The sequence below is a fragment of the Patella vulgata genome, chromosome 8, assembly GCF_932274485.2.
Source record: "Patella vulgata chromosome 8, xgPatVulg1.2, whole genome shotgun sequence".
Classification (NCBI taxonomy): domain Eukaryota; kingdom Metazoa; phylum Mollusca; class Gastropoda; family Patellidae; genus Patella; species Patella vulgata.
The window spans coordinates 48,670,881-48,689,583 of NC_065886.2; the positions used below are offsets into that span (position 1 = coordinate 48,670,881).

Below are 18,703 nucleotides of genomic sequence, written 5' to 3' on the forward strand. Positions count from 1 at the left end.
TGAATCACTTTTAGCCAGGAATGATTTATTGTGATTGTTGATGCTCTGTTGAATATTATTCATTGTACAGTAGCTAATTTTGACGGTATTTCAGTTGAATATTTTGTGAAGTTTATTTGTGATTGGGAATTCCTCGTCTAATATTTTAAGGAAAGTTTTACCAACATTTGTCTGTACGTTTCGGCTGTATGGTGGATTGAACCAAATTACATTTTTTTGTCGTTTACGGGGTCTGTTGTTGTAGTTTTCTGGTATGCTTGGGAATAGGCGAGTTGATGATCGTATCTGCTGTTATTCAATGCCGTTTGATATAGGGGCTCAGCCTTGTCGAATGTTTCTTTGTCACTCGATATTTCATTTAGACGTTTGTTAAAGGCATCTGGAATGTTTTTGAGTATACTCGGTGGGTGGTTGGACTTTTTTTATACAGCGGTGAATTGTTCGGTTTGTTGAACGGGGCGTATTTACCATTTGTAAGGTTGAGCGTAACATCAAGGAAATTAACGATGCTTTTGTTTGCTTCGATTGTTAAATTTAAGCCGTGTTTGTGAAATATAGATCAAAGGTCTTTCTTCATTCGTTCTACCTGTCTTGAGGGCGGTCTTGTGATACCTAGGCCATCATCTTTATACTGATAGGCAAGAGACAATATCTTGAAATCGATCCTGGCTTGGACAGGCAACCAATGAAGTTTTTTCAGCACAGGAGTGATATGACCTAATCACAATGCGAGCAGCTGTATTTTGGATGCGTTGAAGACGTTCCATTTGGTACTTTGGTATTCCGACAAGTAGACTGTTGCAATAGTCAAGTCTAGAAAAAATGAGAGATCTAACTAGAGCTGCGGCTGCGTCTTCAGTGATGAGATTTCGAATGGAACCAATACCTTTGAGGTGAAAATAACATTTTTTGCACAGATCATTAATATAGTTGTCCATGTTTAACTGAGAGTCAATAAATACGCCAAGGTTTTTAGCAACTGGGGAAAAAGGGAAGATGACATCGTTGATTGAAAGCGATTTGTCAGTTATTTTCTTGAGTCGTGGTTTGGGGCCTATGACAAGTATATTTCCGTTTTTTCTTCATTTAATTTTAGCTTGTTTATGTTCATCCATAATTTTACATTCTGTATGCAAGATGTCATTTTACATTGTATTTCTGTCTGATTTATTTCCGGAACAAATGAGTGAAAAAGTTGTGAGTCGTCAGCGTAGAAGTGATGTTGTATTGATAGAGATTTGAGAAGATGTCCAAGCTGCTTCATGTACATGGTAAACAGCAAGGGACCGAGAACAGACCCTTGGGGAACGCCGCACTGTAATACAGTCTCACACGAGGGCACAGATTTGATGATAACTGTTGGAGTTCTATGTGACTAGTATGGAGCGAACCAATTTAAGCAAATTCCGGTTATACCAAATGCGGTTTGCAGTCGTTCCAGGAGTCGAGAGTGGTCGATGGTGTCAAATGCGGCCGACAAATCCAAAAGAACTAGGAAGAATATTTCCCCTCCATCGACACATGTGATCAGGTTATTTATTACACAATTTAGGGCAGTTTCCGTACCATGTTTAGATCTGTACGCAGATTCTATTCATTATTTATCTACCTAATTACTTTATTATTAGTTTCTACCTCCTCCCCCGTCCCCCACCCATACCGAAATCCTTACTAGACGAAACATAACCACTATAAGACCAGATACGCTCTTTCTTCTTTTCTTTCTTTTCAGGTGCTGGATTCTTCCTTCAGAGAACCAATAAACAAAAGGAACGAATAACAAACTCAATACGAAATCAGCCACCATACCCGACAAAACCAGCGGCTGTCAGGCAGGATACGCCCACATTTTCGAGAGATGGATAGAGAACAAGCTAAAAAGTGATTTTTCCTACAATCAAGGGCCATAATGCAGGAAATTACAATTCGATATGTGCAAATATCGAAAGGAACCGAGATCTTTGGGTTATAAACTTACATTTCAAGTTTCAAGAAAATCGGAAAAAAATTGTGACCTCTATAGGTTCCACAACCTTGATATACCATATTTTTACGCTATTTGAGAACGAAGGGCGGCCATTTTGTCTGTCAGTTTTGGGCCGATTTTCACGAAATTCGAACCCAGCCGTCCTTAGGGTGTAACGGTGATATAATAATACGTTTTTTTTAAATCGGATAAAAATTATGACCTCTATCGGGTCCACAAGCTAATACGCAATTTTTCGTACAATCAGGGGCCATAATTCAGGAAGTTACGGTCCGACATGCGCGAATATCGAAAGGAACCGAGATCTTAGGGTGTAACGGTGATATAACAATACGTTTTTTTTTTAAATCGGATAAAAATTATGACCTCTATAGGGTCCACGAGCTAAAAACGCAATTTTTCGTACAATCAGGAGCCATAATTCAGGAGGTTACGTTCCAATATACGCGAATATCGACAAGAACCGAGATCTTTGGGTTATAAACTTACATTTCAAGTTTCAACAAAATCGGATAAAAATTGGGATCCCTATAGGATCCACAACCTTGATATACATGTACCTTATTTTTACGCTATTTGAGAGCGAACGGCAGCCATTTTGTCTGTCAGTTTTGGACCGATTTTACGAAATGCACAAATATCGAAAGGAACCAAGACCTTTGGGTTATAAACTTACATTTCAAGTTTCAACAAAATCGGATAAAAATTGTGACCTCTATAGGGTCCACAACCTAGATATACCATATTTTTACGCTATTTGAGAACGATGGACGGCCATTTTGTCTGTCAGTTTTGGGCCGATTTTCACAAAATTCGAACTCCGCATTCCTTAGGGTTTAATGGTGATATAATAATACGGTTTTTGAAATCGGATAAAAATTATGACCTCTATAGGGTCCACAAGCTAAAATCAGGGGCCATAATTCAGGAAGTTAGGTCCCGATATGTGCGAATATCGAAAGGAACCGAGATCTTTGGGTTATAAGCATACATTTCAAGTTTAAACCAAATCGGATAAAAATTGTGACCTCTACAGTGTTCACAAGCTAAAAACGTGATTTTTCGTACAATCAGGGGCCATAATCCATGAAGTTACAGTCCGATACATGCCAATATCGAAAGGAACCGCGATCTTAGGGTGATAAACCTATATTTCAAGTTTCATTGAAATCGGATAAAAATTGTGACCTGTAGACTGTTCACAAACAATTGTGGACGGACGGACGGGGGCGACGACAATATACGTCCACATGAAAATGTGGGCGTATAAAAACCAAAGGGAAGGGAGAATGGACAAGGCCATACACTCACAAACAGACCCGAGGAAGAGTTGCACCGAAGAGCCGCTATCGCGGTGAAAACGTTAGCATAAAAATGTAGTTTTATTTTGCCATCTTTAATTTCAATTATATATTACCAAAGAGCAGCTTTAATTAACGATTCTAATATATATATATATATATATAATATTCTAATAATATTTAAATATAATCTTAATATATATTTTTACACTTTTTACTTCAACACTATTTAAGGGGATTTTAAAACCCTGTATACCTTTATTTCTCTATAATCGGTGTATTAGAGAATAAGATGGATATAAATAAATGTACAGCCTAATTGATCTATTGACATTTAATTAATCTCTTTACTTCTGTATGGTTCTATTGCCAAATTATACCAGGAAGATTATGTAAATTAATGAAAGGTTAAGTTTTATTATAGCCAGATTACATAATTGGTCTATGAACCTTTATTTCATCTCATTGTTCCTATATTGGTCATTGTCAAACTATACCAGGAAGACTATGTAGATTTATGCCATGTTATGTATTATATACTTTTAACCCTTTTGTTGTACGTTATCTAATATTATTTATAATCCATTGTCATGGAAATCTATTATTCTAAGAATGTATATATGTATCGTATTTGTAATATTTTGTATACATTATTAATATTTAATGTATGTCAGAATGAAGTAAAGTGGAGAATTTTTTATTTGGACGGATTTTTTTGTTTTATTTATGTATATATATGTACATACTATGTCACTATGTTTAAATGTTTGTAAACATTCGTGTCTGTTTTGTCAAAATGTCCGTATGTAAATGTCTATGCTTGTCTAAATGTTCGTCCATATTCATGTCTGTTTTGTCACAAATTCGTCTGTCAATGTCTGTGATCGTCTCTACTGGCACTTCTTTATTTTTGCACCTGTTATATCACGTCACGTCCTGTTATTTATTGTCTTCTGTACATATATATAAAAACCTAAATATCCTTATTTATACGCCCACATTTTCAAGTATATTGTCGTCGCCCCTGTCCGTCCGCCCACAATTGTTTGTGAACAGTCTACGGGTCACAATTTTTATCTGATTTCAATGAAACTTGAAATATAGGTTTATCACCCTAAGATCTCGGTTCCTTTCGATATTGGCATGTATGGATTAAGACTAGTAATTATTTCCCCTTATTTCATGATACAATTTTTCCCTTAATTTTTTTCTCCTCTCTTCCTTCATTTTTGGGTTGACTTTTTTGTCTAGAATTGCAATTTCATAGCAGTTTTGGGTAATACTGATGATATTACAGCGGAGGGATAGGGGCAATCTGTTTCACAGAGAATTACGAGTCTAGTGATATATCTCTGTCAAAGATGACTGCCTTAACACGTGCTGTCACAGCACGCGGCGTCAATCATTGGCTGAATGGCGCGTGCATTGTTTACATAAGACGTTACTGCTTCGGAGAGAATGCTGCATTTTAGTCATTTTAATACCCATTTACACTAAATAGGAAATAATTTTTACCTTCAAATACGTCAAACGCCTTTATTTATTTTTCCAATACATAAAAAAATGTTTTAGAATTTAATTTGTCGCAGGAAAAAAGTTAATATTTCTGGCTCATTAAGCCGCATCGATGTCATCCTTATCAGTGATTGTAGCGGCGTAGCAAATATTCACTGCGGATCAGTGTGGGATAGGGGGTGTAAAGTGTCTTTCTGCAGAGCAATCATTGTGTCGGAAGTGAGATTTTCACCCCTGTCAACATCAAATCCCCGTAGCAAAAAATCTAAATGGTCAACCCCCTACAAATTTATGATGAGGATATTGCCAAATGTGGTCCCCATTGTGCCTATAAAAATTGAAACCAACGGAATGTTGAGCAAATAGCTACAGCCTGTGATGTTACAGCCATTTAACATTGAAGTCAATGTGCAAATAATTGCTAGTCTGAGTCCGTATCGGTCTGTAACTTCATGGATTATGGTCCCTGATTGTACGAAAAACCACGTTTTTAGCTTGTGAACAACGTAGAGGTCACAATTTTTATCCGGTTTGGTTTAAACTTGAAATGTATGCTTATAACCCAAAGATCTCGGTTCCTTTCGATATTCGTGCATATCGGAACGTAACTTCCTGAATTATGGCCCCTGATTGTACGAAAAACCGCGTTTTTAGCTTGTGGACCTTATAGAGGCCATACTTTTCATCCGATTTAAAAAAACGTATTATTATATCACCGTTTCACCCTAGGAATGGCTGAGTTCGAATTTCGTGAAAACCGGCCCAAAACTGACAGACAAAATGGCCTACTCCGATGTTAACAGATATATTTATCAAAAGCCCTCATACAAATGTGGCGATCATTTTAATTTCCCTTACTAAAAGTGTTTCAGTCACTTGGTCGTGAAATTTCATTAGCCTTGGTTAGACTTCATACATTCACTGGCTGTGATTCAAAAAGCTGCTTCCAAGGATAAAACCCTCATATTGCTTTAGAAGAATTTGTTTGTGATTTGTATATACAGAAAGGTAAAAGTGTGGACAGTGCCAGATATAAATTATTCTGCGTAAAAAAATTCTTCTGAACAAAGCCCCCCCCCCCCCCACACACACACCTAAAGATGCCTTGGTGTTACATGTTAAAAGATGTAACTATCAGGCTTCAATCCATAGGCATTCTATGAAAAATGTTATTTCCCCTCCACTCCCGTCAGAGCATGGGTGGAATATAGCTGATCATGACATTTCAATAAAATGGATGGCAATTGATCCAGTGACTCTAAAAGATGTTCATGTAGACTTGAAAATCTCTCCCGCACCAATTTTTGTGGATGTAGGGACTGTAATAATACTATGGTTACGACAACAGAAATTGATGCTGATGATTTATCAGATGATGATATTGATGACTATTGATCATTAGCTTCCTGATTGAACAATATGAACATGCAATAATAATAAATGTCCAGTTCTTGAGCGCCAAATCACCCATAAGCATGCTAAAAGTGCTTTTAAGAGCAATAAACTATATATATATGTCTATTCAGTTTTAGTCTACATAAGATTTTTTTGAACAAATGAGTTCTTAATTGGATTTTGCAAATAATTTGAGATCTTTCAAACATACTATTACAGTATGCATTGTTATGACTGTTTTTCTAGAATTAACAATATGCTTGGTCTTATTTTGTGCATTGCCTTTAGGGGATGTCAATTGCTATACTCTTTTCACCTACATATAGCATTGTTTTGCTTGTCAATCTTAGACACGAGCAATAACCAGTGGTTGATCGAAAATTCTGCCCCAACTTATTTTGCAAAATGATGAGAAATTAAATTTTAGTATAGAGGCCTAATGTAATTATGGCCTGATGGAAAATGAGTTTGGTGACTCACAGGTTCATTTGACCCCTCTCCTAGCCCAAATTTTTTTTTTTTACTCAGCTAAGAGTTTAGTCAAATTTAGTGTAGCATCAAGGAATTACTCAGTTAAGTTTTCTCCAATATTCAGATTCAAGCTAGTAAAAAGGCGTTGAAATTGAATGAATAAAGCCGTTGAAATTGAATGAATTTTCAGCTGAGTGAAAAAAACAAGTTAGATAAATAATGTTTTATAGCTCTGAGCCATATGTCCCTAGGCCTTCCCCAACAATTATTGTAGCAACTTTGTGTTGTGGCGAGAAAAAATATAATTCTTATTCAGATAATGTTATAAATATTATACACACTTTCGGCGACATGTGAAGTGTGTTAGTTAAAACACCATTTTTGCTGTATCTATCAATTTAAAAAATGGGAAAGGCAGCCCCAGACGTTTTAACGAGAGTAAAGATCTAAGCCAGATAATCTTGCCCAGTCCACGGCCTAGCACATTATTGCATCATGGAACCAAGCTGATTGGGACCATGGCTGATTGGGCCAAAAGTCAAAGCTGATTGGGACCACATTCCAGGCTGATTGGGACCACATTCCAGGCTGATTGGGACCACCACTAGGCTGATTCGGACCACCTGATCATGGTCCAAATCAGCCAAGAAATCTGGTCCCAATCAGCCAAGAATGTGAAGCATCTTCTCTGTGATTTAGCTCATTTGTATTGAAGCCGTCATTCACTAATTACACTATTATTTGTGACTAATTACTCTATTTATTGTCATAGTTGTCTTATTATAAAAATATGCAAACATATTTTAAATACTCGCGTCATTTAAGTAATGGTCCGAATGAGCCTTGTCGTGGTACCAATCATCCATAAATCATCCATAAATCTGGTCCCAGTCAGCCAAGAATCTGGTCCCAGTCAGCCACAAATCTGGTCCCAGTCAGCCGGGTCCCAATCAGCCATGGTCCCAATCAGCCAATTACCGTTCTCATTAGGTTGTAGTACGTGGTGGTATTGGGTATCTTTTAACGGAGTAAAAGTACTGTAAGTCTGTTGCTGGAAGCCCTGTTAGCTTTCACATGTCCTTAACTTGTCGTTATATTTGATGATACATTATGGGAGATTTGATAAAAAGCTGGCAGTCAACAAGAGTTGTCGCATATTTTTACTTTTTCGGTAATGAAACATTTATATAGAGAATCTCCTAGGAGTCTTTTTTGAAATCAAAAAATATGAACACAAGTCGATAAAGTAAAAAAAAAAAACCCCTAAGATCTGCGAGCTTTTTTTACTTTATCGACGAGTGTTGATATTTTTTGATATCCAAAAAGACGAGTAGGAGATTTTATTTATCACACATTCCCTTCTTACATGCACAAATAAATAAATATAATTCTTTGCCAGGGGCGGATTGGGCCATTGGGCGATCGCCCGAAGGGCTTAAAAAATGAAAAAAATAATCATGTTGTATACTGGAGTCTGGTATGGGCTGGTATAATAAACTTTCTGGGTCGGGTGTCCTGGGTGTGGGCCGGAATTCGGAATCCTGCAATGGGGATTCCGAATTTCATCCGAACAAATCCAAGATTCAAAAAGCAGCTTTCATGAATTTCACTTTCGTCACTCTGTACCAATGTGTCTTGTGGCCTTCCATCACAGGACGAATCAACTAGCGCTCCCGGCAAGAAAATTGGGACATTATTCAATGAAAATATTCCTACTTATTCAATATTCCTAACTGGTTAATCAAATGGTCAACATTTTCTCAACTAGCCCCATTTTGGAACCAGTTAAATTCTCTTGACTCTTGGCGATACAATGATAATACGTTAATTAATAATATTATGATATGATAATTTCACAGGTTGATAGTTGTAAATTACTTGCAGGTCGGGGTTTTGGCCTAAATTAAACGATTTATCAGATATATTATTTGACAGGGATTATAATCAGATGCCACCAAATCGCATATTTTGGGTTCATTTTTCAAAATTTTCCCAGGGGAGAGCCCCCGCGGTCAGTAAAAGGGGCCGCTCCGACACAGGAGCCCTGGCCAGTTCCCGGCCCCAATCCGCCCCTGATTACGGCGTAGTAATACCTCATTTTTTGACAGCAATTCAACCATTGCAATGTCCATTATATTGACCCAGTGTTTCCATCAAAGTCAATTAAATAAAAATAATTCATTTTTAATAATAAAAAAGAAGTTACTTATAATAAACCAGCGGCTGCCAGGCATGCAGGATACGCCCACATTTTTGAGAGATGGATAGAGAACACGCTAAAATCGCGATTTTTAGTACAATCAGGTGCCATAATTCAGGAAGTTACATTCGAAATGCGCGAATATCGAAAGGAACCGTGATCTTTGGGTTATAAACTTACATTTCAAGTTTCATCAAAATAGGATTAAAATTGTGACCTCTATAGTGTCCACAACCTTGATATACCATATTTTTACGCTATTTGAGAACGAAGGGTGGCCATTTAGTCTGTCAGTTTTGGGCCGAGTTTCACGAAATTCGAACTCAGCCGTCCTTAGGATGTAATGGTGATATAATAATACGGTTTTTTTAAATTGGATAAAAATTATGACCTCTATAGGGTCCACAAGCTAAAACCACGATTTTTCGTACAATCAAGGGCCATAATTCAGGAAATTACAATGCGATATGCGCAAGTATCGGAAGGAATCGAGATCTTTGGGTTATAAACTTACATTTCAAGTTTCAACAAAATCGGATAAAAATTGTGACCTCTATAGGGTCCCACAACCTTGATATACCATATTTTTACGCTATTTGAGAACGAGGGGCGGCCATTTTGTCTGTCAGTTTTGGGCCGATTTTCACGAAATTCGAACTCAGCCGTCCTTAGATGTAACGGTGCTATAATAATACGTTTTTTTTTTAAATCGGATAAAAATTATGACCTCTATAGGGTCCACAAGCTAAAAACACGATTTTTCGTACAATCAGGGGCCATAATTCTGGAGTGTTTTTCCCCGTGACTCGCGCTCACGTTAGACTCCTTAAAAACGATGTTTTTTTGATATTGTATTCTATTAATTATTTTATATCAACTTACATGAAAATGTGGGCGTATAAAAATTCATTGAAAATCAATATACTTGTTCGTCTCAAGACCTTAAACTCGGTGTATCAATCTGAAGTCAATTGGATGATAACTTTAGCCTCTAGAGCGCAACAAGATCATTCAAAGTGATCAAGGGCCATAATTTTGGCAGTAATTATCGGAAATCGTTGAAAATCAATATGATTCTTCGTCTCATGACCTTAAACAGCGTGTATAAATTTAAAGTCAATCGGATGGTAACTTTGGCCTCTAGCGCGTCCACAAGAATTTTTGAAGTGATCAAGGGCCTAACTGAAAATGAATAGACTTCTTCGTCTCGTGACCTTAAACACTGTGTGTAAATTTAAAGTCAATCGGATATTAACTTTAGCCTCTAGAGTGTCCATAAGATTTTTCAAAGTGATCAAGGGCCATAACTCTGCAGTAATTATCGGAAATCACTAAAAATCAATAGGCTTCTTCGTCTCATGACCTTAAACACTGTGTATAATTTTAAAGTCAATCGGATATTAACTTTAGCCTCTAGAGCATCCACTGTGTATAAATTTAAAGTCAATCGGATATTAACTTTCGCCTCTAGAGTGTCCACAAGCAATTGTGGACGACGAACGGACGGAGGCGACGACAATATACGACCACATTTCAATGTGGGCGTATAAAAACTAGATAATGTAAAGGGAATTTGTTTAAAATTTCAGTCAAATTGATCCACTCTCAACCGAGAATTTAGCATTTGAATTTTCGGCCGAGCCTCGATCACCATTACTAAAGTCGGCACTATAAAAAACCTAGTCTCGATTATCCATTTCATGATTTAATCATGAATGAAAGTTGAGCTGCATATCAGATCCAAATCCAGTAAATATCGCAGGCTAGCGATGCCATCGAGAGTTGATTATGATCTGGATAAATTAATTAACATCTAATTAATAATTTAGAAAACATTTCAGGCCTAAAGAAAGACCTGCAATAGGCAGATTTAGCTCTTGCATAATGTATGTTTAACAAAGGTGTAGGGCTTCGTTATCTTTTTAATGATGGCATAACTTTCCTATAGATTACCAGTGTAGTTTTCTACAGAATATTCTAGCGTGTGTGTGTGTGTGTGTGTGGGTGTGTGTGTGTGTGTGTGGGGGGGGGGCTATCACATTTTCTATCGGATGAAATTCTCCAGAATTTTGGGGCCTGTAGGAAATAACAGCCCAAAAAAATGTTACAGTTTCTGTAGTGCAAATCCTATAATTTGTCCTACAGATTTATGCTAAAATTTCTATAGGAAAATACTATAGTATTCTATAGATTTTTTTATAGTGTTTTCTGTAGGAAATTCCACAGTTATTTTTTTGTCTTTAATTGTTCAAATAATTGAGTTTTGATCTAACTGCCCCATGACTATAAATTTGGAATCAATAAATTTATATCAATGATATTTGACAGGACTGCAAAGGTATATGTGCACAGATTTTGAAGTCGCACCTGTACAGAAAATTCAGACTGGAACCATTCAAAAATTTTGACAGAAGATTAAACAGGATCAATATTTCACTTTTTATTTACATATCAGAAAGTTACACTTGGCAAATTATTGTCTTGGTCAAGGTCAGGATGATCTGTGCACATCCATGATCTTGACCATACATGTATCCAAATTACAACAGACATAACCTAGTCACAAATGAAGAAAACTATTAAGTTGTGAATCTACATGTTATATCAAAATACACCTGACTTAAAAATATCCACATGTCACTGCCGATTACAACTGCAAAAAAGAAAGAAAAAACCTTTTGAATGTATTGTAATTAGACATTTAATATGTATTTTTTTTTTTTCATTATCATTAATTTCAGACATAATCTTTCACAAATTTGACAATGACTGCTATGTCACACAACATTCAAATTTGAACAAAGATACGAGTTTGAGCTTAAATCAAAATAAAAATTGTTACCTCTAGAGGGTCAACAAGCTATGTACATGATTATCGTATAATAAACCAGCAGTTGCCAGACAAGATACGCCCACATTTTGCAAGAGATGGATAGAGAACAAGCTAAAACAAAAACGTGATTTTTCGTACAATCAAGGAAGTTTTGGTCTGAAATGCACGAATATTGAAAGGGACTGAGATTTTAAGTTTCATCAAAATCTGATGAAAACTGTGACTTTTAAAGGGTCCACAACCTTGATATTAATACTTTAACATTATTTGAGGACAGGGAATGGTTATTTTGTCCGGCAGTTTCGAAATGAACTGTGACTATGGTATAGCAGAGATATATATTAAAACATTTTTATACGCCCACATTTTCATGTGGACGTATTATGCCGTCGCCCCTGTCCGTCCGGACGTCCGTCCACAATTGTTTGTGGACTCTCTACAGGTCACAATTCTTATCCGATTTTGATGAAACTTGAAATATAGGTTTATCCCCAAAAGATCTCGGCTGCTTTCAATATTGGCATGTATCGGATCGAAACTTCATGAATTATGGCCCCTGTTTGTACGAAAAATCACGTTTTTAGCTTGTGGACCCTATAGAGGTCACAATTTTTATCCGATTTTGTTGAAACTTGAAATGTAAGTTTATAACCCAAAGATCTCAGTTCCTTTCGATATTTGTGCATATCGGACAGTATCACAACCAGTACCACGTGGCGAACAGAGAGAGAGAGAGAGAGAAATGGGGTTTAACATCCACTCGACACAAACTAGGTCATTTTGGGACTAACATATGGTTTAATTTTATTTACATAATTCGCTTGCGCGTAGGGGTCTTTAGCAGTGGGAGGAACCCGGAGGACCCTGAGAAAACCCACGAGGTTGGACAGGCGACACAACTCCTTGCCACGTACAACCGGGGATTCGAAACCACGCCAGTTGACTCTATGACAGACTTTAAGATACAGCGCGCGCACACACTAACCATTCAGCCATCCAACTAGTCCAGTCAATCTCTAGTTTTACCTAGAACAAATTGCAAAAGAAACGTTTTTTGTTGGAAATGAAGGATTAGTATCAGTAAAATAACATATCAAAAATGTAGAAAAATGTAGGTGGTGCAACATTGTTTTTTTAAAACTTTAAACTCGCTATCAAAAACCGCGAAGATGGTGTCCCATAAAGACCTCTGTAGGCGCAAAGGGAGACAACTCGCAATACCAACAACAAAGAAAGACGTTGACGCTGTTCACGGCAAATTGAAAAACAAACAGAGTTCATCAAAATGGAATCATTTGCAAAGTAAGTATATGCCTATTTACATGTCTAAACATAAAATGAGCGTATGCAATAACCAAAACACGATGAAAATGTTAATATCACAAAATATTTAGAATCTGTGGAGACGTCCGAATGACGTCATCATTTACCGCTATTCAGACAATTTTATCCAATTCTATAAATTATCAGGTAACCTTATCATGTGTTTATGTTGTGAAAGATTCAACAACATCAATATTTTCAAAATAACGAGTTTAATTATGAGTTTATACCAGGAGAAAAACATATTTACTAGCCCCTCATTTCACGGGATTAAAAAAGTATGGAAACGTTTTTGGGTCATTTTCATTTCCCGGTTTTTGAGGTTTTTTGCGTAAAAAAATCTATGTAGCGTCCCAAAGACGATAAATTAAAAGCTTTTATCCTCAAATACCCTTTTGTTTACCGTTTTGTTTATATTTTTATTCATTATTTTGATAATATAACCAAATAAGAGCTCTTATTTCACAATTCACTTAAAATTCGTTTCTTGTCTTTTTCAGTTGAGCCATCATGGATGTTTGTGTCATCTGCAATACACCACTTACAAATGGGCAGAAGACGGTTGTACTACGAGAGAAGGGAAGTTGTGGAATAAATAGTGCCAGTATCTTGAGAAAGGACAGTATTTCTACCAAACCAGGACAGTCTGTTCATCTTGATTGCCGTCAGCAATATTGTAACAAAAATGTCATTGTTAAAGATCTGAAGAAAGAATGCAAGTTAAATGACTCATCAATCTGTCATCCAACACTTCGCTCAGAACAACCTTTTTGACCAACTACTGTATGGTGAAGTGTCTTGTGATGCTGTGTGCCAGGATGAAGCTCTCAATAGTGTACAGAGGAAACTTCAAATAGTGACGGCGTCTCTAGCTCCTTCTCAGACAGCAACTTTGTGGATACAGTACATTGAGATGGTGGATTTGCTACGCATGTTCATCAAAGCAGAAAGAACAGGACACTGGCTTCTTTATCTCTGCCATTCTTCGCTGCCACAGGACACAACTTGAATGCTAAATCTGTACACATCTATTAACAAGAAATGATGCACCTTGAGGAAAGGCACCCAGTGGTATATGCTATGTTTACATCTGGCTTCCATGTCATTCGACGCAGTGACAGATATTGGGTTGGTTTGTCATCAGACCTAGTCATAGAGCAAACACTGATGAGAAACATGAAAACCAGTGGTGGACTGACACACAGTGGTTACTTTCGATGCCAGCTTGTGCTGACATCAGCGATGCAATGCAGGAGTTCACTGATACAGACTACATTACCAACGAACAACACAAAGACATGACAGTTGCCAGACAGAAACGTGATGACAAAGACACATACAAACTCTTGGCTTTCCTGCAAGAACGTGATCCATTCACCTCTGATACCTCACTTCGCAACATTACCACAGGTGTAACAGCAGGTAACACTGTTAATGCTGACAGAGGACTGAAAGTTGGAAACCATATCCTACAGTCAATGGTGGGTAAACAAGTCTTTGAGTATTCCTTCAAGAAGAAAGAGCAGGTCATTAAAATGGATATCAAGTCTTCAGCGAAGGTTGATGGTGATGTAATCAATGTGGATTCCCAGTTATTTTTCCAGCGATTAGACAGCAGCACAGAGGAATGCAGAGGACATTTCTGAAATCTTCAAGTATAAAATCAGTACTCTTCCTTCTTGTCTTTTTGAGCCATCTGGACTTATGAGAGCAGCAAACAAACCTGCCTTGGCTGAGGCATTACGGATATCAGGAAAGGGAAGTGAAATGTCAGTATCACAAGAGCATAATATGGTTCATGTCCTGGATGGTGGATCTCTCCTTCAGAAAATCCTGTGGCCAAGAAATGTCACATTTGCCACAATCTTTAACATGTACGTTGACCATGTATCACGGAAATACCCATGAGCTCACATGTGGCGCTCAAGAGGTATGGTAGCTCCAGAGGTAATCTTTGTTGAAGACATGCCACTTGCAAAACGGAAGGATCATTTCCTGGCCAATTCCTCAAACAAGCAGAGATTCATCAACATGCTCAGCAAGAAACTTGAAGAAAAGGGTTGTAAGACCGTTCACGCCAGAGGTGATGCCGACCTTCTCATTGTGCAGACTGCAGTGGAGAGTGCATCTAGCTGCCCAACCACAGTCATAGGTGAGGACACAGATCTCCTTGTTCTGTTGTGTTTTCATGCTGAACCAACATCTCCGGGACTCTACTTCATGTCTGAGGGAAAACAGATGGCGAAGAAACAGAGGGTGTGGAACATAACTGAACTGAAGATGAACTTAGGCAGTGACATTTGTTACTACTTGCCCCATGTGCATGCAGCTGGAGGATGTGACACCACATCACGCCTATTCGGGATAGGAAAGGGGGTTGTCCTGAAGAAACTCCTGAAGGACAGCTATTTCAGGGAACAAGTTCATCAGTTCTGTACCGACCAACCAACAGAAAATATCATGTCAGCTGGAGAAGCAATCATTGTCTGCCTGTACAATGGACTACCGGGTGAAAGTCTAGATAGTCTGCGGTATCGGCGCTTCTCTGAAAAAGTTGCAACTAGTTCTTCCTATGTCCAGGTTCACACACTGCCTCCCACATCAGCAGCAGCACGCTACCATAGTGCTCGTGTTTATCTCCAGGTCAGGGAATGGATGGGAGATGGTGGCTCCCTGGACCCCGAAGACTGGGGGTGGATGAAAGTGGCGGACAAACTTGAACCACGCACAACAGATAAACCTCCAGCTCCAGACACACTTCTGAGAGTAATCCGCTGCAACTGTAAGACAGAGTGTGACAGCAGAAGGTGCACCTGCAGAAGACATGGTCTTGAATGCTCAGTGGCATGTGGACAATGCAGGGGTGTAGCGTGCAGTAACGCCATGTGTAACCTGACTGATGAACAGTTCATTATTTGTGACCAGTATTAGTGGAATATACAGGCAAACGCAGTGTACATACACAAAATGTATCTTTGTAGATATAACTGACTTTAAACTATCACAAATTTGGACATAATTGGGAAAATTTGGAATTGTCTGATGATTTCAATTATTCAGACTTATAGTATGGATAAACGGGTTAGTATCAGCCAATTAAATGTCTCCAATAATTTGTATTGCTACACATAATTTACTTCCATTATCAACAACAGAATGTATTGATATGTGCTCAAATGACGCAGTTGTCTCGCAATATGTCCTTAACATTCCTTAAAATTGCAATATTTGGGATCTCAAACACACGTCATAGGGTGTATTCATCATGAAAAATGAAAATGTTCCACTTATTGAATTTTTCTACATTTTTTATTCTAAGACCTTCAAAGTTGTTGATAGAATTAAAACCATTTCTTTTGCAATTTGTTCTAGGTTGAGTGTTTTTCTTGGTAAATTGACTGGAATAAACCCCCCACGTGGCGAACAGGCAGCATACATCAACTAATAACTTTTAGTAATTAGCTGATGATCTGGATCGCGTCATTGAATAATACAATACTGATCATTTGTCTTCAATTAATGATTATAGTGGATTGATAATTGCCAACGATCTATATAAAGCCTATTATTTGAGGTTTCGTTTTGTCTTAAAAATAGGTTGCCAGGCAACGAAACATATGCCCACAGCAGCTATATATCGTCCGGGCAGTCAACAAGAGTTGTCGCATATTTTTACTTTTTTCGGTAATGAAACATTTATAATACATTAAAATCTGATTAAGAGTAACAACTCCTTAAGTAATTATCAGAAAACCATTAGAATTCTGCCACATGCTAATGTTTAGTATACAAAACTTTAGCTGTTCAAGTCCTAAAGATTCATTGAAAATCAATATACTTGTTTATCTCAAGACCTTAAACTCTGTGTATCAATCTGAAGTCAATCGAATATTAACTTTAGCCTCTAGAGCGTCCACAAGATTTTTCAAAGTGATCAAGGGCCATAACTCTGGCAAAAATTATTAGAAATCGCTGAAAATCAACAGGATTCTTCGTCTCATGACCTTAAACACTGTGTATCAATTTAAAGTCAATGGATATTAACTTTAGCCTCTAGAGCATAAACAAGATTTTTTGTGTATAAATTTGTGTATAAATTTAAAGTCAATCGGATGATAACTTTAGCCTCTAGAGCGTCCAAAAGATTTTTCAAAGTGATCAAGGGCCATAACTCTGGCAGTAATTATCGGAAACCGCTGAAAATCAATAGGCTTCTTCGTCTCATGACCTTAAACACTGTGTAGAAGTTTAACTTTAGTCTCTAGAGCATCCACAATATTTTTCAAAGGGATCAAGGGCCATAACTCAGGCAGTATTTATTGGGAATCGCTGAAAATCAATAGGCTTCTTCGTCTCATGACTTTAAACACTGTGTATAAATTTAAAGTCAATCGGATATTAACTTTGACCTCTAGAGCGTCCACAAGATTTTTTGAGGTGATCAAGGGCCATAACTCAGGCAGTAATTATCGAAAATCGTTGAAAATCAATAGGCTTCTTCGTCTCATGACCTTAACCACTGTGTATAAATTTAAAGTCAATCGGATATTAACTTTGACCTCTAGGGTGTCCACAAGATTTTTTGAAGTGATCAAGGACCATAACTCTGGCAGTAATTATCGGAAATCACTGAAAATCAATAGGCTTCTTCGTCTCATGACCTTAAACACTGTGTATAAATTTATAAAGTCAATCGGATATTAACTTTAGCCTCTAGACTCCCTAGAGCATCCACAAGCCATTGTGGACGCCGGACGGACAGGGGCGACAACAATATACGACCACATTTCAATGTGGGCGTATAAAAAATAAAAAGAAATATGGCCGAATATTCTTTCCGAAGAGAATTAAATATTTTGATAGTTGAATTCCATTTACTGTGGCTTCTTTTGGCATGGAATATACAAGCATGCCTAATTGTATATTATGTTAAATTATTATATCACCATGGGTCGGAAATGGAAGAACAACGGTCTGTCATTTGTTTCATTACCTCCGTCAAAATGTGTTAAAGTGAACACTAAGTCTGATTGTACATGTAAGCATCTCTTATAAATGAAATTGAAATATAATAAGTTAATTTTTTTTAATCAAAAACAAAAATCAATGGTGACAAGTGACAAGTAAAAAATATTTCTACTTGTCACCTGAGACATATGAAAACATGGGCATATAAAAACTGTATTCTCTATCGCATTCAGAAGTCAACTGTTGATGGAAGGATTAAGCAACAGACAGGTTTACTCCATAATAATTACGCCCACACTTAAATGTGATCTAAATAAAACTAGAGAGAGATGAATCCACAACCATTTGAATAACATAAACTTTGATGGGATCCAAGTCACTGGATACAGTGACACGAACAGTAGTATTGGTGAAAGATAGGTTGCCAGGCAACAATGCGTACGCCTACAGCAGCTAAATCTTCCAAGGTAATGGGAGAATTTACAAGACGCTGATATCAATTTTATATGATAACTTAGAGCCTTCACAATGTTCAACAAAGTGAAACAAGGGCCATAACTGTAGAAGTGTTTAACAGAAATTGCTGAAATTCACCTGGCTTCTTTGTTTTACTAATCTAAACTTAATACAAATCAGGTTTATGATAATTTTTTTGTCGTTGGAGCATTAACTCTAGAACTAATTAATGGAAAGTGCTGAGATTCAACAGG

The 18,703-nt window shown here is 37.3% G+C and overlaps 1 protein-coding gene across 1 annotated transcript in view; it reads right to left on the reverse strand.

Annotated features, from left to right (window-relative positions):
- Nucleotides 1-11,294: 11,294 nt before the first annotated feature.
- Nucleotides 11,295-18,703, reverse strand: part of LOC126829635 (serine/threonine-protein phosphatase 2A 65 kDa regulatory subunit A alpha isoform) — an 80,823-nt gene continuing 73,414 nt past the window's right edge. Inside the window, exon 16 of the mRNA XM_050559621.1 lies at nt 11,295-11,522. The gene's annotated coding sequence lies outside the window, so the exon portion shown is untranslated. The remainder of the gene's footprint in view (nt 11,523-18,703) is intronic.